The sequence below is a fragment of the Sinocyclocheilus grahami genome, unplaced genomic scaffold (assembly GCF_001515645.1).
Source record: "Sinocyclocheilus grahami isolate Dianchi unplaced genomic scaffold, SAMN03320097.WGS_v1.1 scaffold455.1, whole genome shotgun sequence".
NCBI classification, from domain to species: Eukaryota; Metazoa; Chordata; class Actinopteri; order Cypriniformes; family Cyprinidae; genus Sinocyclocheilus; species Sinocyclocheilus grahami.
Window position 1 is genome coordinate 229,716 of NW_015505634.1, and position 24,774 is coordinate 254,489.

General features: G+C 36.0%; 1 protein-coding gene and 1 long non-coding RNA gene across 2 annotated transcripts in view; both read right to left on the reverse strand.

Annotated features, from left to right (window-relative positions):
• The window catches only part of LOC107552645 (caM kinase-like vesicle-associated protein), a 34,612-nt gene extending 29,516 nt beyond the window's left edge, over positions 1–5,096 (reverse strand). Inside the window, exon 1 of the mRNA XM_016234580.1 lies at positions 4,955–5,096. The gene's annotated coding sequence lies outside the window, so the exon portion shown is untranslated. The remainder of the gene's footprint in view (positions 1–4,954) is intronic.
• An 88-nt stretch (positions 5,097–5,184) lies between these two features.
• LOC107552657 (uncharacterized) overlaps positions 5,185–24,774 on the reverse strand; it is a 21,531-nt gene continuing 1,941 nt past the window's right edge. Inside the window, exons 2-4 of the long non-coding RNA XR_001604880.1 lie at positions 21,279–21,286; positions 18,484–18,487; positions 5,185–5,194 (exon numbers count right to left, since the gene is read on the reverse strand). This is a non-coding gene — a long non-coding RNA (uncharacterized lncRNA). The remainder of the gene's footprint in view (positions 5,195–18,483; positions 18,488–21,278; positions 21,287–24,774) is intronic.

The window sequence follows — 24,774 nt, forward strand, 5'->3', positions numbered from 1 at the left end:
AAAACATTCATTAATGTTTGTGAATGTTATTTAATACAAACACTTGATCATTCATGTTTGTTCATTGTGCATTAAATAATTTTAACAGATTGAACTTTGAAATTAACCCTAAGAAGAATAATTGCTATATAACTATTGTTAGGTCATGTTATCTAACAAATAAAAGCTTATTGTAAAGTGTTTTTAATACTAGTTTCCATCTATTTGATACACTTAATATTTGTAATCTTATCTAAATTTCTTATAAAAGCTGAGGTTTGTTATTTACTGAAAGTGATATTTTAGCTGGTGTCAGTGATCTAATGTTGCATTTGGTCAGACTCAGCCCATTGCTTTACTTAAGTATATTATAGGTTCCTTTTACAGCTGCAGACTGAGGAAGATCCTGAAACACACCAGCAAACCCTAAAACAGACAACCGTTTACAGATGTTTTTCAGTGGCAGCAGAACTATGACAAAACTTTTGGGTGAAACTTGTTTACTTTATTCATACGTTTATTACTTGTGGAAAAACTTGAAACAATTTTAAATAAGAATGGCATTGGTTTTGTACATTTAATTTTTGTTTAACGTTATTAATAAATCCGAAACCAAATAGCGTTAATACAGGAAGTGAGGTAAACAGTAGAGAATGACAAAATAACGGTCCACATAGCAGAACATAAACCTGACAATAAGATCGTTAGGCTATGGTTAGCCTATATGTATAACAGTTAGTTCTGATCTGATCTTCTAATCTGACTGGACTAGAGACTTTCTACTGATATCTCCACCTGCACGCGTTCTAGATGGGCTGTTAGTCAGTGCAGTTAGATTGTTGCGCCACAAGGTGGTGGAAAGGGACTGTCTTTGAGTGAGTCTTTAAACCGTTCATTCAACTACACGTTCAAAAACGCTGATTCATTCATTCAAAGAGAATGACAAAATAACGGTCCACATAGCAGAACATAAACCTGACAATAAGATCGTTAGGCTATGGTTAGCCTATATGTATAACAGTTAGTTCTGATCTGATCTTCTAATCTGACTGGACAAGAGACTTTCTACTGATATCTCCACCTGCGCGCGTTCTAGATGGGCTGTTAGTCAGTGCAGTTAGATTGTTGCGCCACAAGGTGGTGGAAAGGGACTGTCTTTGAGTGAGTCTTTAAACCGTTCATTCAACTACACGTTCAAAAACGCTGATTCATTCAAAGAGAGACGTAATGAAACATGCTGTTGAAATCATTTTAACTTTGAGCGCCACTTTAGAAGGCTCAGCTGACCAGCTATGTGTCGATGCTAAGACAGAGATTTCGCGGCCCTTGGATATGACAACCTATTTTCACAAATATATATGACTCGGCCTGGAGGACAGACGCAAATAATCGCGCGCACTCAGTCGATCTCTCTCTCATTCACTGTCTGTCTAGGCTTGTTAAGCGCAAATCTACAGAGCTTCTGTACAAATCAGCATGGTACACATGATGTTATCATTACTAACTTGTTTAATATTCAGTCCACATGCATGAAGTGTAAAAAGAGAAGTGCATAACCTTACGAAAAAAGAAAAGAAAAAGAAAACACACAAAAATCGCGGTTGCTGCGGTTCTTGCATTCCTCTGCGGTTTGCTCGTCAATAGCGCGGTACTGCGATATTGCGGTTATCGCGACAGCCCTACCTAATACCTAATACATTTGTTCTCCGTTCTTTTAGTAGAAACTTAAAATATTGACTCGGCCTGGAGGACAGACGCAAATAATCGCACGCACTCAGTCGATCTCTCTCTCATTCACTGTCTGTCTAGGCTTGTTAAGTGCAAATCTACAGAGCTTCTGTACAAATCAGCATGGTACACATGATGTTATCATTACTAACTTGTTTAATATTCAGTCCACATGCATGAAGTGTAAAACGAGAAGTGCATAACCTTACGAAAAAAAAAAAGAAAAAGAAAACACACAAAAATCGCGGTTGCTGCGGTTCTTGCATTCCTCTGCGGTTTGCTCGTCAATAGCGCGGTACTGCGATATTGCGGTTATCGCGACAGCCCTACTGGTATTGGTACCGAATACTGAAATTTTGGTACCGTGACAACACAAGCTACGTGCATTCTTTCTTATCATGTAGACAACAGGTTAAGTAAAAATATGAATATGCAATATAGTGCACATATTTAGCAAAATATATCCTCTTTATAGTTATTTTTAGCTGACCAATGAGCTTATGGACGCAAACTGTTATTCTGAGGTAAATGTATTGTTATGTGGGATTGTTTACAAGCTTTGTAAACATGTTTTCCACAGTTTGAAACACTGAATGAGCGATTACATGAGCCATTTCAGTAGGTTGCACTGTAGGCTATCTTATAATATAGCTTTTGGTGTCCATTCATGTTTATTTCGTACTATAGTAGTAAAGAGAAAGATATGATGGGTTCACGTGCCGCTTGAACTGAGGCGCGATTGCTCATAACACATTAAAGCATTTATTGTTTGAATTTCGTTATGAATTTGGCAAAATTTTAAAGATGATACTTTGTTTATTCAAAGGTAGCAGAGCACAAAGCTTCTTGTTTTTATTGGACGGCAAGTTTGCTACAAATAATATGAAGTTCGCGCATTAACAACACTAAAGATCCTGATAACAAGCCATCTTAGTATCGATTTTAAACGAGAATTGTTAACGATATTGTTAATGTCCACACAGCTGACAGCTTTACCTGTTATAGTTTGTTTAAGTTGTGCACGAAATAGATGCTGCTTTTCTGCACGTCTCCGTTTATTACGGCAACATAACAAAAGATGTGATCTCAAAAAAATCAGGAAAAAAAGGCATTACATGCATTTTTTTAAGTCATAAAATGTAAATTTTAACCCAATCTCATGAATGTGTGCATCAATTCCATGAGTTTCTCTTTCTATTTGGCGCACTATTTATACGTAGAAAATGACTTTGGCGTGCATGATATGCAAAAATTAGCTATAAATCATACATGACAAACAGCACAACCAAGAAAATACAGTATAATTATACACCTGGTTTATAATTGAAGACTTCAGATGCAAAAGCCTTTAAGTGCCGTCTGAAATTTTCATCTAAAATTAGCATTTTTTTCAGGCTCCTATGTAGGTTTCAGTCATTTTACTTTAATGGAAATGTATAGGTCCTTTTCTATGCCATTAAAGTGAAATAACTGAACATAAATATAGGAGCCTGATAAAAAGAAAACTCATTTGCATCTGAAGTCTTCAATTTGATTTGTGGTCATGTTAATGTTAAAGTAGTATCATTTGAATAAACAAATTATCTTGTTTAATTTAATATATAACATCTACACAAGTTTTTCATCTAAATGTTTAAAAAAAATGATCATGCCTGACAAGATGGGGAGGGTTGTAGCACCTTCCACTGCGTGTTCCATTTCAGATTGCACAAACAAGCATATTGGGTGCACACACCACACATAGCTACATACATAGACATGCACTGTCTGTTATGTTTTTAGAGTTGCTAGTATTTGGGCTATATTACTAAAATGTTTCCTATTTGTTCACCTAAATTTCATGATGACCTTATACCTTTATGATTAAGTAAGTCTGATTAACACAATAAAGTAAAAGTAGAGCACAACATTTTCATTTTTTTATTAGTGTTAGAACCCACCAAGTGCTAGGTTGTAACAGCGGCACTCTTTGTATCAGACACTAATTTACACAATTTAGGTATAAGTATTCGATTTATAAACCACTTAAATCTGATGAACATAAATATTAGAATATTATATCAATGTTTTAGTTATACAAGACAAAACACCACTCAGTTGCAGATGCTGAAACAAAATCCTTAAAATGTCATTATGTGACAGCATTGGGCAGCATTGGGCTGATGGAAAAATAAAACACATAATACATTTCAAATCTAATAACCAGATCTGCGAGCATCCATGTAATGTATATGCAGCAAGGATTTACCTATTTTAGCAAATTACATGCATATTGCTGACCACTAAGCTACCACACAAATGTTACCATACATATTTTTGTTATCAAACAAAAAGGACAGTCCACTGCACAATTAACGTTCAAGAAATCAACTAAATTTCATCGGCACTCTTTGTATCAGACACTAATTTACACAATTTAGGTATAAGTATTCGATTTATAAACCACTTAAATCTGATGAACATAAATATTAGAATATTATATCAATGTTTTAGTTATACAAGACAAAACACCACTCAGTTGCAGATGCTGAAACAAAATCCTTAAAATGTCATTATGTGACAGCATTGGGCAGCATTGGGCTGATGGAAAAATAAAACACATAATACATTTCAAATCTAATAACCAGATCTGCAAGCATCCATGTAATGTATATGCAGCAAGGATTTACCTGTTTTAGCAAATTACATGCATATTGCTGACCACTAAGCTACCACACAAATGTTACCACACATATTTTTGTTATCAAACAAAAAGGACAGTCCACTGCACAATTAACGTTCAAGAAATCAACTGAAGATGAACTGATTAATTACACAACTTGCCTGAAATGGACAGGTTTTGCTGTCAAGAAATAACGATGGACAGAAACTGCAGTGTCCACTTGCGCGCAGCACACGCAGTGATTTGGGTTTGATGTAAACATATTTGAAATACTATTTACACTTAACTGACTAAATTCACCTGACGGAAGTTCAAGCATGCAAATACAAATGTAAATACAAGCATTATGACTGTGGCGCGGAACCTCTTAAAGTTGTGGAAAGAGTTTGTGCCACCCGCTAGTTTTAGTTACAGGTTAACGTTAAGTCACAGGTGAATTTGCTAAAGAAAAAAAATCGCAGCGCAGTCTGTTAAACAAAACGAACACATTATATTACGAAAGCGCTCGGTAAAGTCGTTAGGGGAACAAATCTACGCATTCCGCGACAACAGTTGCGTGGAATTAATGTAAACACGAAGACTCACCGGATAATTTGAGCGAGTCGGAGAAATAGGCGTTGTCGACCGTTCTCGTTCGCTTCCCTTTGAGCGTCTCCTGGTGTTTGAGTTCGCGGTATTTTTGGCCAATATTCCGCGTGCCACGCTCGTTTCGCGCGTTCTGCTCTCAACCCAGAAACCTGCACTTGGAGCGCTCGCGCTCTCTCTCTCTCTCTCTCTCTCTCTCTCTCTCTCAGGTAGACGTGCAGTATAGCTTTATTGCTGCAGCTCAAACTGCTCTATGCTGCTCAGCCAGGTTTCACACAACTATAAACCCCCGTCTGGAGATTGAACAGTATCTGGGAATATGTGTCTCTAAATATTTGTTTATCAAATAAATGTAAAGTTTTAACGTTCTCATTGACATTTAGGTGTGCGTTAAAAATGGGAGTAAAAAAAGCTCCCATTAAATGGGTCACCTATGTTATAAAGTACATTTTCTTATCCCTGTTATATTGGATGAAATATTACACATTTTAAATTAGAATTAACAAATCACATAAAAAAAAAAGGTATACATTTGAAATTAGTTTACTACTTGGTTGGATTGGACTAGTAATAAATAAAAAACAAACCAGTTTCTTAATGGCATCATCTTCCAGGAAGTGAATGGGAATTTCATTTTAATGGGAAACCAGCAGAACATATATTGTATAGGATTGTTGTATATGAAACTTCTATGATGGTACAAAACTTAATATAGTTGGGGATGCAAGTTTGAGACCTCGGACATGTCCCAAAATTAGCTCCCTCTCTCTCACCCCTACTGTCATGTAAAATAAAGGCAAAAAGCCTAAAAAATAAGAAGAACTTTTAAAGATTAAAATTTAAAGAACCTCAACCTTTCTACTAACTTTCCATCCTCTTCACTTTCTTGCCATTATGTAGGTAAATTAAGATATTTAACGAAGTTAAAAGGCCTGAATTTGACCAGATATTTAATTCCTGAAAGTCTTACGTATGCTTTTATAGAAAAGCTTCCTTTAATTTGACCCAAGAATAATCATAAAGTCACAGAGCTCCGAGGGTACTGCATAACAGGAATGTGCAAAAAGAGGCAGCTGCACTACACTTTTTAATTTCACCAACGCCTCCTGCAATTACAGTTATTTTTGCATAAAGGCATGTACTATCTAAAATTAAGCTTTGTAACTACTGCATGGGTGTAATTGTGGCATGTGTGGCATCTGTTTCTGCTCTTTTGGTTTAGTATGACTGGAGCTCTTCTCACACAGTGTGCTAATCTTGGTCAGTGTTCTTATACCATGAAAAACAGTAAACCCTCAGTCATACATTAAGCCATGTGCTACTGTAAGAGGTAGGCCGAGTGGATTCCATATGCAGGTCTTTATTCAAGGATCTGTGCTTCAAGTCCAAAAAATATTCACAGATCTTAAGTCAGGCCACAGGCTTTCGTCAAAACACATGGAAACAATCGAATGGCAGACAAATCCAAAACGGTAATCCAGAGACATGAGTCAGAAGAACAAAAGCATTGGTCATAACAACAAACATCAGCAATGGCATGGAAGAACGTTTAGTACGGCAGTGGAACTGGCAATACTTTGCAAAATGGCAGTGGAAACACATGGTTTAAATACATGACAAGACAGGAACTGATGTGGCAGGAACAGGAAGTAACAGTTCAATATTCAGGTGAGGGGGCCCTCTGAAGGACGGCAGCCTGATCAGATGTAACAGTTACATGGTAAAATAATCACTATAGTCTTATTTTATCTTTATTTCATAAATTTGACGATACCACAACTTGTGATGATGTGCCAGAAGTGTTTAATACCAACTTTGTGATTGATATGTTTAGCACTTTTTATTATATTTGTGATATATCTGCTGTTATTACAATTATTGTAACTTTTGTGTCATTATCTTTAAAGTCGAATATGTAATTGTTATTCATTTTGTGTTTGTTTTATGCATTATCTGCCTGATGATTATATTCAAATGCTTTTATATCGAAATCTGTTATATACTCCCAAACAAAACTGCCCTTATGGGTGCCACAGCCTCTGTTCAAAGGAGCATTATGTATTCTTGAAATGATCCGCAAAGGAAATTGTTGATGTTATTTTTTTTATTTATCCTTACATTAGAAAAGAGAGAAGGACAAAGGTCTGGATAAATGAGTTTTAAAGACTGTTATTTTGGAGAATTTTCTCATCCCGTGAAATCAAAATAAGTTAGCCCACAATTTTGTCATTTAAATCTATTACAACACTGACATTTTTAGACATTTCTTTGTAAATTGTATGTTTAACGGAGGTTAGTGTACAACATACACCACTATATATATATATATATATATATATATATAATTACTTGCTAATATCAATAGTGAATAGTGAAATTATTTTATTTTGTGTGTGTGTGTGTGTATATATATATATAAACAGTGAATGTTAATATATATTTTGTGTGATGGTTGTATGCTGTACATTAATTTCACTAACTGTATGTCACATGATCCTTCAGACATCATTGTGATATGCTGACTTATAATAATGAATATATATTATATATAATTATTATAAGGAATAATTATTATTATCAGTGTTGACAACAATTGTGGCGCTTTATTTTTTATATAAAGCTGATACATCTTTTACTTCTGTGTTCAATGCTTCCTTGCTAAATAAAAACAATTTATTTTAAAGAACTGTTTTTTAAAATGAAATTAATAATTGAATCATTTTATTCAGCAAGGACGCATTAAATTATTCACTTTTTTTTTTTTACCTCATGACAATTACTGGAAGTTTTTGATAGGTGAATGTTCAGGTTTGGTAACTTCAAAGATCGTGGATTGATAAATATTCATAACGCTTTACTTCTGGGTATAATTGATTATGCCAGAGACAGACAGAGAGCTGGTGAGAGAGTGTTTGTGAGTCAGCTTGTTGGTAAAGCGTGTTGGAGCTGGCCACCTGTGCCATATACCAACAATGTGGGTGGACTCTGATGTGGCACACCAAAGTTGTTTCATTAGTGACGCCATCCTCACAGACGGCCATGTGTCCGTGTGTGTGTGTGTGTGTGTGTGTGTGTGTGTGTGTGAATAATAGAGACAGAGAGACGCATTCAGTCATTAAACTGACAATGAAACTAAATATCTGTGTTTAATATTTAAAGATTACCACCCACTCTTTTACTCTTTTTTTAAAGGGGGGGGTTGGGGGGGGGGGGGGGTTTGACCGGATGTTCTTTCGTTCTTTCTCTCTTGCTCTCTCCCTGCCCCACTTTGTTAATTATGACATTTGTTTAATTCAATCATCTGAACTGTTCGTACAATAAGATTACGAATATTCTTATTCTTACATCACACTTCCTATTAAAGATCACATGAATACTGATGTTCAGTAGCAAAATCCTTGTTTTTTGGGGTAATACTTTAGACTAGGGACGACAGATTCATTAATAACTAAGAGTTTTCCCTCAGTAAACTCCTAACTTGTTGCTTATTGATATTAAGGTTTGTAGTAGTAGTTGTGTTTTGGTATTGGGCAGGATAAGGGATCTAGAATATGGTCACCTGCTGGGAAAAAAAATGGCTGGTTAGCTGGTTTTAACTGGTCTTCCAGCCTGGTCATAACTGGTTTGCAGACTAGTTTTAGACAGGGTTTGGCCACTTCTTTAGCTGGTTCAGCTGGGAGACCAGCTGACCAACCAGCTAAAACCAGCTACTTCCAGTTTAAACCAGCTAAGACCACCAATAAGGCATTAATATGTGCTTTATAAGTACTAATAAACAGCTAATACGCTAGTAATATGCACGCTAATAAGCAACTATAGTTAATAGTGTTCCTTAATATAAAGTGTTAAAAAAAATTTGTTTTGATTTTTGATTTTATTTTCAAACCAATATTTTTATGACATCTATAAATAGCACAGTCAGAGTCAGAAAGAGGAGCAACAGGTTTTCCTTTATTAAATATTTTTATAAACGGGTCTCTGCTAACTCTGACATTATTGACCCTATAGATTTCAAATGCTATTTGCATTATAAGTTCTTTTAAGATGATTGGTTACCTTGACAACGATTGTCTCATTTTCTACAAGCATCATGACTGAGCGCAGAGGAGAGAGCAAAATGCATCAGCTAACAAGCCTCGGCTTGCTGGAAACAAACTGTCTCTATCGCAGTTTTGTGAATAAAAATCTTTCGGGAGGGGGAAGCATCTGCAACAAAGTGGGAGAGAATTAGTGGCCTTACAGTAGTAGAATAGTAGCCTGTTTGATAAATGAAGGTGTTGGCAAAGAATAAACTGATATTACATACTGCCACCCTGTTTTGCATATTCGAGTATAATATCAGAAAACATTTTTAGTGTTTACGTAAAAATACACAGTCAGCTAAAGAAGTAGTTATTTAGCAGACATTTATTCAAAGTGACACAGTTTCTTTAAAAAAGGTCACTAAAGTGCACAATGTGGTGAGATTCAAACCTGCAACCTTCCTAAATAACACCCTATAAGAATCAGATGCTTTTACTGTGGCGTAAACCAAAGCCGTAGTATGTTGCATGTGCACATATGTGTGTGTGTGTGTGTGTGTGTGTGTATGTGTTTATGTGGGTGGGTGTTTGGTACAGACGCATCATGAGCTCAATCCCCTCAGAGCTTTGCCACTGTAGATGACAAACTCACATGTTGTCATGGTTACCACAACACAGATGCCCCAGTTACGTCCAGTGCCATGAAGAGTGGCACACTCCATCACAGCAGAAGACGCATATTTTATATCCTGAATGTTAACGTTAACATTGCGTAAACGTATTTGACTCATGGTGGTGTGAAGTTATACTAGAATAATATGTGAACAGCTTCAGATGGATGCTGATAATACATTTTATGAGTTCAGAAATGAAATCAGATATGTTTTTCTGATAATATAACTTTATTGATGCATTTTCAGGCATGGCTCTTTGACTGTGGAGAGAGCCAATCAGAAAGGCTCGCTGAATTGCATCCTAAGTGCACAAGCTGCATCGAAGGAAGGAATGAATGGAGGACTTGCTTACTGAATGAGGGAAAGCAACATGTGAGGGACATTGAGAGATGGTTTGTGCATTGAATTTTCGGGTCAAGCGCTTCTGTCCTGTCTGTGAAATGTAGCTGGTCTCTCTGCAGACTGTAAATGTTTAATCATGTTGTTTCCTACAGCACTACCTTGGCATACCACTCACACCAGACCCTCAAATCCACTATTTATTTTCTATTTAATGCCAGCATGACATATTTTGCTTAAAATTAATGTAATATCACATATTTTGGTTCGTCTTGTGATTTGTCACTTCCAGCTGGTGTTGAGAGTTAGCTGGCATTTTGATTCCCAGCGGAGACGGTTCACTGGTTTTCCTAACTCACAATAGAGCAAATATATGTTTTCTGCACAAATTTGAAATCAATTGATACAGCAACATGATTTTCTAAAGAATTCTGTTGGACATCCAACATATTCAGCGTCAAAGCTAGGTTGCCATGGCGATAAGCTCAGAAACCAAATCAGGGTCCTTGGAAGATGAGTGTTTTGTGTGTGTGTGTGTGTACATCTGTGGAAGCGCAGATATGGAGTGTAAGTAATAGAATTAACCATTTGCTCTGCCCGGATCATCAATCGGTACTGTAGGTCTTCTAGGTTAAACTGTGACTCAGGCTGTAAACTTCACATATATAATCTACTTACAGTACAAAACATCTATGAAAATAATACTAAATATTGCTCAATGGAAAATTCAGCTATAGGTTTAAAGGAGTCAAGGCCGATGAACAACAAAGACAGACACCAGTGAGCTGCATGTTGTCATGCATATATACAGTGGGTACGGAAAGTATTCAGACCCCCTTAAATTTTTCACTCTTTGTTATATTGCAGCCATTTGCTAAAATCATTTAAGTTATTTTTTTCCTCATTAATGTACACACAGCACTCCATATTGACAGAAAAACACAGAATTGTTGACATTTTTGCAGATTTATTAAAAAAGAAAAACTGAAATATCACATGGTCCTAAGTATTCAGACCCTTTGCTGTGACACTCATATATTTAACTCAGGTGCTGTCCATTTCTTCTGATCATCCTTGAGATCGTTCTACACCTTCATTTGAGTCCAGCTGTGTGTGATTATACTGATTGGACTTGATTAGCAAATGAACAAGCATTTTACACTCAAATCTTTAATATCAGAAGTTACCTTTCATGTTTCAAATTACTTTGTTTGGCATTTCAAAAGAGGACACAACTAGAAATCAGTGGTTAAGTTGTATTTACAACACTGTTCCAGAACAGTTTAACCCAAATATTCAGATGTGTGCAGCGCATTTTTACGGAGGACTGTTTCCTGAACCTGGCAGAGTAGCCTACAATGCCCCAGCTGTGCACAAATGTTGTTTCTATAAAGTGGGGCAGTTCCAACTTTGCAAGGACAGTCTAGCGCTTCTGACTCACAGCCTGTAAGTACGTTTTTTATATTTAAAGAATTTGCCACTGACTATTCAAACGCGAGTTTTGAGCAGTGTAGAGTAGCGCTTGTTGTTTGTCATTTCTTCGATCACAAATGCAGACATGGGTTTATGTTTCCGCAGCACAATACGCAACGCAACGCGTAAAAAGACAGTATAAGTCATTATAATCAGTAATTATGTCCCCACTGGATGCAACAAATGCCTAGTTTATTATGGGTTTTATTGTTTTTGTCTTATCACGCTTGGACACGGCATCACAGTATGGTAAGGGGCGTAACATTTCCGTCACACGCTTGAGGTATTCAGCCAATCACAACGCACTGGATAGCTGGCCAATCAGAGCACACCTCACTTTTCAGACCGATGAGCTTTGTAAAAATCGACGTGTTTCAGGAAGGCGGAGCAACAATAATGTACATTATGTGGAAAATAATGTGTTTTTTGAACCTTAAACCGCATAAACACATTGCATTACACCAAATAATGTTTTTTTTAGCAACGTCATATGACCCCTTTAACAGTTATTGGGCAAACAGATTTTCCAGCATCTGTTCATGTACTTAGCCAACTATTTATTATGCTGGATATACACAATAGCAAGAAATACAAATTGATTAATTACAAACATGATGAGTCTTGCTGTCTGTTATTTGTTTTGCTGCATCTCATTTGTTTGCTTGTGTCAGCATGCAGTTTATGACATTACATATAAATGCAGCAGATTGCTGAAAACATTACAACCGAGAGAGAGAGAGCGCACAATGTTTGCGTAATTGTTCAAAATGTAAATGAAAGCACACTTAAAAGAAAACACACTTTCTTTACGTTAAAAAAGCATTCTGTTATTTAAAGTAATACTATTATCTCATTGAAATATTTGGGGGCAGACTGACCTTTTGTAAGATGGCAGCTAAAAACATTTTTGCATAATTGTAATTTGAGGCTTAAGTTTGACCTTTGCCCTTATCTTTGCACAAGGCTCAAAAAGATCAAATATCACCACCTACTCTTTTTCTCTCCCTCTCTGTCACACACACAAACCAGTGACTGGATTCACTAAAAATAGCACTGTTAGTGTATCCTTTTAATTCAAAATGCTTTCTGGAAGCCTGTTGACAAACTGACAAAATAATTGATGCATGTATATTATAACAAACAAATCCCACCGAAATGGCAAGCATAAGTCCTGTAAACATGGATAGCAATCCAAATTTGTTGACAACAGGGCACAATAAAGTGGTGTGAAATGAGCGCTGCACAATAAAGCTGATTCATGGGCGATAAACAATAAACTAAGCACCACCAACATCAGTCTTGAGGTAGCATATGAATGCCTAAGAGCGATGTTAAGTCATCACACCCACCCTAATCAAAAGAATGAATGCACTTTTTTGGGCTGAACTGGGGGGAAAACACAGAGCATCTACAATGAAAACTGTATCCACGTAGACTTCACATAGAGTTTTTACAGCTGCTAGTAAGCAGCCCTAAGAAGTAAGAGTAAAGGCTTTCTATGACTACCTCTGTCAAGAAGAAATAGAAAAGTGCAGCTCCTATGCTTATCTCAGGTGTATTGCGCGATCACAACTTTGCAATATACCAGCTTTGAGCAAAAAAACCTAATCAGGAGCCCAGGCCACAAAAACTCTACTGAAGACATTTTATAAACACAGAGCAAATGGAGACAGCCAAAGAAAGAATATAAAAGAAGGACAGAGAGACACTGTCAATGTCACTTTTGTCTTAGTATAGGGGTTATGCGCAACAGACTTCCGTATTCTGTTAACCGGGTCTCGTCGTTTCCGGTTCAAGTGTTTTGCATATGCTTCGTTAAATATGAAGCAGTTTTACTCAAGATGCCTTCAAAGTACATACAAGTGATGATCATAACCAATGTCCATCACATATCACATATGCGGACTGATATCTAAAAGTTTTTTATTTGTATTCTTTTTACTAACACTTAGATATAAAAATTGAATAAAACATCAACAATAAAAACAGCTAGCTAGTAACCGGTTATCTTAAAAGTCCATATACTGTATATCGCTATTATTTATTATGGCTGATAACATGTTCACAGACAAGTGGAAGCGATGAGATCTGGGGCAAGTTCAAGCTCAAACGTTTTGCTACGGTTTCAGGTTTAAACGACATGTTTCCTGGAAACGGTGTGCAACAGGGTTTGAGATGCGTTTTCTCTTGTTTGGTGGGTGTGTCAAACATGTCAGCCCAATCAGCAGCAACATGTATGTAAACCACGCGGTATTAAAGAGACAGCTGGCACAATGTGATTAGCATCCAAATAAATTCACAAGAGCAAGTATATTGTTTGCACATGTTTATTTACATTAAAGGCAAAATAACTGAAATAATAAGAGCACAAGTATAGATCTGGAACTTCTTTGAGTCTGTCTAAATATCATTTAATTGCAATGTCTTCTGGTCCTTTCCTTAGGAAGGTGTGCTAAATACTGATTAATGTAACATAAAAATACTATACATATTTATATATTTTGCTATTGTATTATGGAGTGACACTTTCATAAACTTTTCTTTAGTTATACCGATTTCATCAGGCTCCGAAAATTCTCCAAAAAGAACACAAAGAATGGCTTTCTCAGCTGCCATATTTGCAACTCTTGCGTCATCAGAACAGGGTGTTCAACGCACCACCGTTCAGTTTAAAAAACGTTTTGCACTGTTTTGTCGGGGCTGAACGCAGCCCTGTTTTCCGGGTTTGGTCAGGTGACGTTCGACATATACCCTATTTAATTTTGAACTAGTTGCAGCAAAATAGAAGAGAAAAAAGAAAAAGGAGGTTACAAATAAATTCTTTAGAACAAATAAAACAATTTGACTTTACCATTTTCCTTTTGTGCACCCATGGAACAGCATGTGTCCATTATAGGCCATTGGAAGTTAGCAGTATATTCTGAAATATATATATATATATATATATATATATATATACACTGTATAGTATATATACAGTATATATGTGTAGTAAATCAGTAAGATCCTTTACAAAATAAATTAATACTTTTATTCAGCAATAACTGATCAAAAGTTACAATAAAAACTTTTATACTGTTTTATACTGTTTTTATAAAAATTATTATTATTATTAATATTATTATTATTATTAAACAAATGCTGTTCTTTTGAACTTTCAAAGAATCCTTAAAAAAGTATTACGGTTCCCACAAAAATATTGATAATAACAAGATGATAATAAATGTTTGCTGTAAAACTGTAAAATGAGCAACAAGACATTCGAATACATAGGGAACACAATCAAATTCAGTTCTTTAAAGCCATTGGTGCACATTTATCATCAGATGTATCAGCTAAATGCTGGCAGATCATTTGCGTATACTTTGTGTACTTCAGCAACCTCACAGTACATACACTGAAAAGTAGATATTTATAGCAGAGCACGTGAATATGTACGGTTATATATTATAGATGAAACAATGCATATTTTATACCCAGGCATGTTAATTGAGCTGCACAAGCAATACGAGGCATGTGAAGTGCTGGTTGTGTCGCAGCTGTCAGTATGATGACAGAATACATTTTTAAATAAAGTTTTAAATAGGGTTATATAACAGCAAAGTCATACTGTAGTTTTCATCACTATATTTCATTAAAGGAACAGTTCACTAAAAAAGAGAATTTGCTGAGAATTTAGTCCAAGATGTAGATGAGTTTGTTTCTTCATCAGAACAGATTTGGAGAACTTGAGCATTACATCACTTGCTCACCAATGGATCCTCTGCAGTGAATGGGTGCCGTCAGAATGAGAGTCCAAACAGCTGATAAAAACATCACAATAATCCACAAGCAATCCACATGACAGTCCATCAATTAACATATTCTCAAGCAAAAAGCTGTGCGTTTGTAATAAACAAATTCATCGAGATGTTTTTAACTCCAAACTGTTGCCTCCTGCTAAAGTACAAGTCCTCCATCCATAATATTTCTTTCTCCATTGAAAAAGTAATCTCATCTGAATCAGGAGAGAAATATGCACTTAATTTTGAACTAGTTGCAGCAAAATAGAAGAGAAAAAAGAAAAAGGAGGTTACAAATAAATTCTTTAGAACAAATAAAACAATTTGACTTTACCATTTTCCTTTTGTGCACCCATGGAACAGCATGTGTCCATTATAGGCCATTGGAAGTTAGCAGTATATTCTGAAATATATATATATATATATATATATATATATATACACTGTATAGTATATATACAGTATATATGTGTAGTAAATCAGTAAGATCCTTTACAAAATAAATTAATACTTTTATTCAGCAATAACTGATCAAAAGTTACAATAAAAACTTTTATACTGTTTTATACTGTTTTTATAAAAATTATTATTATTATTAATATTATTATTATTATTAAACAAATGCTGTTCTTTTGAACTTTCAAAGAATCCTTAAAAAAGTATTACGGTTCCCACAAAAATATTGATAATAACAAGATGATAATAAATGTTTGCTGTAAAACTGTAAAATGAGCAACAAGACATTCGAATACATAGGGAACACAATCAAATTCAGTTCTTTAAAGCCATTGGTGCACATTTATCATCAGATGTATCAGCTAAATGCTGGCAGATCATTTGCGTATACTTTGTGTACTTCAGCAACCTCACAGTACATACACTGAAAAGTAGATATTTATAGCAGAGCACGTGAATATGTACGGTTATATATTATAGATGAAACAATGCATATTTTATACCCAGGCATGTTAATTGAGCTGCACAAGCAATACGAGGCATGTGAAGTGCTGGTTGTGTCGCAGCTGTCAGTATGATGACAGAATACATTTTTAAATAAAGTTTTAAATAGGGTTATATAACAGCAAAGTCATACTGTAGTTTTCATCACTATATTTCATTAAAGGAACAGTTCACTAAAAAAGAGAATTTGCTGAGAATTTAGTCCAAGATGTAGATGAGTTTGTTTCTTCATCAGAACAGATTTGGAGAACTTGAGCATTACATCACTTGCTCACCAATGGATCCTCTGCAGTGAATGGGTGCCGTCAGAATGAGAGTCCAAACAGCTGATAAAAACATCACAATAATCCACAAGCAATCCACATGACAGTCCATCAATTAACATATTCTCAAGCAAAAAGCTGTGCGTTTGTAATAAACAAATTCATCGAGATGTTTTTAACTCCAAACTGTTGCCTCCTGCTAAAGTACAAGTCCTCCATCCATAATATTTCTTTCTCCATTGAAAAAGTAATCTCATCTGAATCAGGAGAGAAATATGCACAGATCAAGCACATTTTACAAGCGCAAACAGTCCAAAACAGTTCTAAATAAATATGTTGGTGGGTTTTGATGTGAGAGGACAACAGGGGGTGGACTTTTCAACTGAAGAAAGCGTTTTTATGGATTATGGACTCATATTTTGGCCAGAAGCAATGGTTTAAAGTTAAAACGTCTTAATAATGGATTTGTTTTACTATAAACACTCAGCTTTCCACTTCACAAGACGTTAATTGATGGATTGAAGTCACGTGGATTGCTTGTGTATTATTTTGATGTTTTTATCAGCTGTCTGAACTCTCTCATTCACTGCAGAGCACTGGTGAGCAAGTGATGTAATGCTAAAATCTTTTACAATGAAGAAACATACTCATCTACATATTGGATGGCCTGAGTCAACTATTCATTTAAGTATGAATTAAAAGTCTGTTCATCAGCAGCCATCGTGTTAAGCTATTTTCTATGTGGGTAAAAAGTATACAGGTACATCTCCTGTCTATGTGAAACAAATAAAAATACTTTTTCATTAAGAATACATGTCCTGAAACACAGATGAGGTTTCTGTTATGTAATGCATCCAATCAGCCTATTTAAAGATTGTAATGTAAAAATTACACTTATATGTCCATTATTTGATTGAACACTTAAAGGGTTAGTTCACCCAAAAATGAAAATTAAGCTGCGTTTTACTCACCCCTGAGGCATCCTAGGTGTAAATGACTTTCTTCTTTCAGACGAATCCAGTCGGAGTTATATTAAAAATTGTCTTTGATCTTTCAAGCTGTTTCATGGCACTCAGCGGGTGTTGCATTGCTTCAGTCCAAAAGAACTTATATAAAAAAAATCGCCCATCCATAAAAAAAAGTGTCTCACATGGCTCCTGGGGTGAACAAAGGCCTCCTGTAGCGAATCGATGTGTTTTTGTAAGAAAAATATCCATATTCATTTTTGGGTGAACTAACCCTTTAAGGGTTTACTTATATTCCTCTGGTGTAACCCTCAGTTATTCAAGCTCTGACAGAAATCTAAAAAAAAAGCAAACTTACACAATTTACTACCATTTGGAAGAAACCGTTTTTTGCAAATATGCAAAATAATTGCCTTATTTTGTATTGATAGTGAGAGGTAAAACGTTTGTTACGGGGCTGACGAGACGTGAGACTTGCGGATCCATGTGCAAGCTTTATTTGATAAAGACAGAGACGTGGTCATACAGCAGGCCTGGGTCAGAAGAGGGCAAACAGGTATATGGTGGGCAAAACACAAGAATAGTCCTAGGGCTAGCGCAGGTAGACGATCGGCAGACAGAATCAAAAGGGGCAAGACAAAAGGGGTGAATCCAGGGAACCAGGCGAAGATCAGAAACCGGGAAGGCTAAGGCTAAGGCTAATGACTAGGGCTAGGGCTAAGGCAAATGACTAGGGCTAAGGCTAAGGCTAAGGCAACAAACGAGGGCTCTGTAGAGTCGCTATCTCTAGGGGAGTGATAAATGCGGAACAATACTCGGCAGAGGGAAGGGATAAGAGTGAGTGTTATATAGTGAGGGAGTGATATGAAACAGCTGGGTGCAATCAGTGTAAACAGGTGTGTGCAATTCGTGCTGAGTGCAATCAGTAATGCATGATGGGAAATGTAGTCCGGGGTGCTATGCAACAGTTTGTGTGGTGCGAGAGTCAATGAAAAGGAAAGTTCATGGACCGGATTCGTGACAACGTTAACCCTTGTGACATTTCAAAAACAAATCTAAGTGCTGATTAAGAACGTTTTGACCCAAAGACCTCATACTTTCTTTCATAACAGAACATTCTTTCGCTCTCAATGTGATCTGCAGAGATCCAAACAGCTTACCTTAACAATCACTGCAATGCCGCATGTGGCCTTGGGTCTGTGAAAAAAAAAATGCTTTTCATGGCATGGTAACTATTTTTCAATTAATTCCCATCCACAGACATATTCAACCCAGCAGCATTCATGTGAATAGCAATCTGTACCCTTGTGACCTGAGAGAGACTTTACATAATCTCTCTAGATGTTTTGCGACAATGCAGAGGAGCAGTGGAAGGAGGATAGAAGAATTCACTGCAGTCGCGTTTGCTGAAAACACACAGGCTCAAGGCTGAACTTCAAACTGAATACAGAAAATAAGATGTTAGGGTAAAGAAGCACGAATGCACAAAATCGTGACTTTTAGGTTCATGGTAGAACTTGTATAGCCAAAATGCATACAGTGGGGCAAAAAAGTATTTAGTCAGCCACCAATTGTGCAAGTTCTCCCACTTAAAAAGATGAGAGAGGCCTGTAATTTTCATCATAGGTATACCTCAACTATGAGAGACAAAATGAGGGGAAAAAATCCAGAAAAATCACATTGTAGGATTTTTAAAGAACTTGAGATGAAATTTTGTTATTGACCAAATGCTTATTTTTCCACCATAATTTGCAAATAAATTCTTAAAAAATGTGATTTTCTGGATTTTTTTTTTTTTTTCTCATTTTGTCTCTCATAGTTGAGGTATACCTATGATGAAAATTACAGGCCTCTCTCATCTTTTTAAGTGGGAGAACTTGCACAATTGGTGGCTGACTAAATACTTTTTTTCCCCACTGTATATGCTAAAACACATAACAAAATAGAAGGCATGAAAGTCAACAACAAATTAAATCCAAACAAATAAAATCAAACACAAAAAAAGCTGCTCCAATAAAGGCAGAAGGAAAGGCTGTATATAAATATATATAGAAAGTGATTCATAACGGTTTTTTTTTTAAATTTCCCAGTGGCTCTGTTCATTTTTTGTTTGGGGTATACATTTGTTTGTAGAACATTTTGGCAAAGTACAAACACGCACATACAGTACAGATAAGTGTCAAAGCTGCTGACGAAGAACACAGTGTCCAATAGATGACAGGTGTTTGCTGTAGCTCTGACGTCTGAAACATCCTCGCTATCCTGAACTTCCTAAAGACACCAGGGGCCTGTACCATGAAGCCGGATTAGCTGGCTAGCCAGGTAAGTTTCAGTTTAGTTTGCACCAATCCTGGGTTTTAGGTACCATGAAAGTGGCTTGGCTTTTAGCTGTGTTCATTGCCATGGTAACTTACACTCCACGGCTAACCTGCTCCGGGGCAGGTTATGTTCTGAGTTAGAGATCTCAAACTGAAATTGGACCAATCAGATGTGAGAAGTTACACATGTCTGACACAAAAAAGTCACTCCCCCAGTTTCTCTTGCTCCAAATTAAAGGTCACTACACTCTTAAAAATAAAGGTGCTTCACGATGCCATAGAAGAAGCTTTTTTGTCTAAATGGTTCCATAAAGAACAGATATAAGATATAAAAAGATAAGAAAGAGATGGTTCTTTAAAAAACCTTTGACTGAATGGTTCTTTGTGGAACCAAAAATGGTTCTTCTATGGCATCGCTTGAAGAACCTTTTGAAGCACCTTTATTTTTAAGAGTGTAGTACTAAAAAAATTGTTTGGCTTTAATGATAATTACTTAAGTTATTTTATATTATTTATATTATTATTAATCCATTACACACAAGCAATTTTAGTTTAACAGTTATTATAAATCATTTATTTTAAATGAATGTTAATATATACAGATCGTATGTAATATAAATAAGCTGTAGAACCAATAGATAACGCTTTTTAAAAATGACTACGTGGCCTTATGTTAGTCTCTATCGCTGTATATTTCCTACTATATAAACTATATTATATAAACTATATATAACACAAGTTTCACTTGTGACTGAGCAAGTTAATTTCTTTTATTTGTCCTCTTTCATGAACAAGTACTTTTTCATTGTAAATGCATTTAAATTCATCATATTCTTCAATCTCTTAACCTTTAGCAAAACCTTTAAGCTTTAACCAAAGCTCGTGATTGGCTGTTCGCCAGTGATGTCACACATTCATGTGCACGCGCTCCACAAACTCAGGATCAAAGCTTGAGTTGACAAAGAAAGTTGATGATCAGCATCATAGTACCAACAAAGCCGGATTGGAGTGGTTTGGTTTTGTCAACTCGAAACTAATCCTGTAACTCTGAATTTGTTCATCTACCATCATGGTACAGGTCCCAGCACTCTGACGAAAAAAAACAAAAAACAAACAAATACTCTGGTCTCAAGAAGGATTGAGAACAATCCACAAATAGAGCACAGCTGTAGAAAGACGGACAGCTCACTGTTCAGATTTTAGACCAGATCTTAATTTATACCACATATTTACTGTCAGTGGTATGATTTTACTAGAGATGCAAAAATGCAGGCATTAATTTAGACAAAACAGGGACAGATAACCTAATAAATTAATTTGGCACTCTCATCTTTACCCTACCTCTGTATGCTGTCTGCAAAAGCAGAATCTTTCAGGTTTTGGACACAGATATGCATAAACAAAGATCAACAACACCTGAACAATCAATGGAGGAATGATGAACTGACAAGACAAGAGCTTCAAAACTACACTTTAAAATAAAAGCACACCAATTAAACAGAAATGGAAAGACAAAGACTACCAAAACATTTATACCTGTGCAAAACTAAGTTAACTATAGGGTGTTCTAAGTGGTCGTTAGAAAGTTGCTAATATGTTCTGCCTAGTTGTTACAGGGTTGTCATTGTTGTTTGGCCCCTGTATCTGTGATATACTAATTTGGTATGATATGCTTGACCCTTTTTAATACATGTTTAAAGGATTTTTGTTTGGTTTGTTTGCTTAGAAAGCAGTAGCACACTTTTTCTAAATAAGTTGGTATAATTTGTGTAGCACAAACAGTGTGACGCATCAAGTTTTGCGCAGAAAAACTGAGAAGTGCTTTTGAAAATATTGTCAAACTCAAATCACCCATAAAAATTGTTGCAAGACTTTGTCTCTCTTTCATCCCGCTCTTTCAGAGAAGACAAACAATGTGAACTGGATTACCACTCAAAGAACCGTCTACGTCTGAAGGATTCTGCTTTATGGAGCCAGCTGGCGGTACATGTAGCTCCGTCATGCGTGACTGTTCCAGAATCCCTCCACTAACAAGCTCACTGAACAGTAGCAACCCTCCATCATTCAGTTCTAGCCCTCGCCTCTCTCTCTCTTACTGGGTCTCTAACAAAGGCTGAGTGCTATGGAAACAGAGAGAGTTAAATACACTGTTTTCAAGGTGAGTTGAGATGAAGGAAAGTAGGTAGCAGCTGGTAGCAATGCAATCAAAGGCTTTCTGAGAAGTTATATTGGTGTATAGTCGTAGATGTATGTTTCAGTACCTGAATCATGTAATTTTCCCATTGAGGAAGCTGAACTGTGCTTGAAATAACGTGTTTAAGTTTGTTGGAACATAGAATGGCATTTGCAACCCATTAGTAGGACAAGACTTGATTTTAATCATCAGAGGTTTTTTGTAACTTTAATAAATAGACATTACAGAATTGAGCCTGTATAATTTAAATGTAAATTTAAACATTTGAATGAGATCAAGACAAGCAGTCAGACTGAAAAGCAGCATTGACTCAGCATTTCATGACACTGGCATTTAAGTGTTGTGTTTCTTTCCAATGTGACAACTATGACTCACTGCAGTCCACCAGAGGACAAATGTCCTCAACAAAACCTACTGATGCAAGCGATACTAACGTTGCATGTGGAAAATAACCTACAGTAGGTATATAGTGACCTCCAGTGACAAGGAAAGTGAATCTCTTCAAGTACATGCCATAAATCCCTATAGAAGAATTTATTATCAGAACACTGTCACAAGCTAGGTGACTGAGTTAATGAGGGACCGACTTGTGTAATATAGCTAATTAGCTATTTATCTGCATGCTGGCTAACATTATTCAATAGCCTGCAAGGCCTATAAGTGAAATATTTTCTTTAATTTTCTGAAATGTCAATTTCACAATTTTAATGACATTTTATCGTCATGAAAAGTGACCACATTATTATTATTATGATTATTTTAACAACTTTAAATACCCCATGTAATCTCTGAAGTGCTTGAACTGTGAAGAAAAAAGTGACAGTACTCTCTTGTGCACTGGCTGGCATATGCAAATCATATGCACATATTTGACATTTCTACAGTGAAGACAAAAAAAAAATACTTTAGCATACTTCTGGTACAACATAAATTTATTTACTAAAGGAACCATTTGCCAAACAACTGATTTGATACTAATGTGTGCGTGTGTGTGTGTGTGTGTGTGTGTGTGTGTGTACCTGGTATTTATCACGTTATGGGTATCCCCCATAAGCATAGTAATACAAGTAAATTTTGACCTTGTGGGGACATTTTTGAGGTCCCCATGAGGAAACAAGCTTATAAATCATACAGAATGAGTTTTTTTGAGAAAGTAAAAATGCACAAAGTTTCCTGTAAGGGGTAGGTTTGGTGTAGGGCAATAGAAAATACGGTCTGCACAGTATAAAAAAAATTAAGCATTTTTTCTGAAGTCTGCAGTCAACGCAGACATCTACCAGGGAATTTTAGAGCACTTCATGCTTCCTTCTGCTGACGAGCTTTATGGAGATACTGATTTCATTTTCCAGCAGGACTTGGCATCTGACCACACTGCCAAAAGCACCAAAAGCTGGTTCAATGACCATGGTGTTACTGTGCTTGATTGGCCTGCAAACTCGCCTGACCTGAACCCCATAGAGAATCTATGGGGTATTGTCAAGAGGAAGATGAGAGACACCAGACCCAACAATGCAGATGACCTGAAGGCCACTATCAAAGCAACCTGGGCTTCCATACCACCTCAGCAGTGCCACAGGCTGATTGTCTCCATGCCACACTGCACTGATGCAGTAATTCATGCAAAAGGAGGCCCAACCAAATATTGAGTATATGTACAGTAAATAAACATACTTTCCAGAAGGCCAACATTTTACTAAAAATGTTTTTTTTATTGGTCTTATGAAGTATTCTAATTGGTTGAGATAGTGAATTGGTGGGTTTTTGTTAAATGTGAGCCAAAATCATCAAAATTAAAAGAACCAAAGACTTAAACTACTTCAGTCTGTGTGCATTGAATTTATTTAATACACGAGTTTCACAATTGAGTTGAATTACTGAAATAAATGAACTTTTCCACGACATTCTAATTTATTGAGATGCACCTGTAATAATTGATACGTTTGACTCATCCAGTTTCTTAAAATTGGCTTAAAGGCTGAAATGTGAAGTTTTTATATTTATATATATTTATATAAGAATTTTATAAAACTTTTTGTTTTAGTGAAAACCCGTATCTGAACTGTGAATCATGATTTTTACAGTCATTTTACAGTTTAATATATTACCATAGACATTGCCCTACCCCACTCATATGGTATTAATTTTATTTGTGCAGGTCTTAAAAAGTCTTAAAGGGGTCATATGATGCGATTTAATTTTTACTTTCTCTTTGGAGTGTTACAAGCTCTTGGTGCATAAAGAAGATCTGTAAAGTCTCAAATCCAAAGAGATATTCTTTATAAAAGTTAAGAGTCAACCACGCCTACCTAAAACAGCTTGTTCTAACACGCCCATTCTAATTTATTGAGATGCACCTGTAATAATTGATACGTTTGACTCATCCAGTTTCTTAAAATTGGCTTAAAGGCTGAAATGTGAAGTTTTTATATTTATATATATTTATATAAGAATTTTATAAAACTTTTTGTTTTAGTGAAAACCCGTATCTGAACTGTGAATCATGAGTTTTACAGTCATGTTACAGTTTAATATGTTACCATAAACATTGACCCACACCCCTCATATGGTATTCATTTTATTTGTGCAGGTCTTAAAAAAGGTCTTTAAAAGTCAAGAAGGCGTAACTTTTATTCTCACTGTAGTATTGTTGCCGCCATGTCATGAAGAGCTGTGTGTTTCGTTGTGAAAGTTAAACTACTTTGTTTGGTTTTCCAAAAGAGTACGATATCCGCTTCGTCATGCCTAGAGCTGATCTGTGTTGGTCTCTGAGGGAATATATCAACTTAGTGCTGTGGATCGCCGGATCAGCTTTCACCGTGGACGAAGCGGA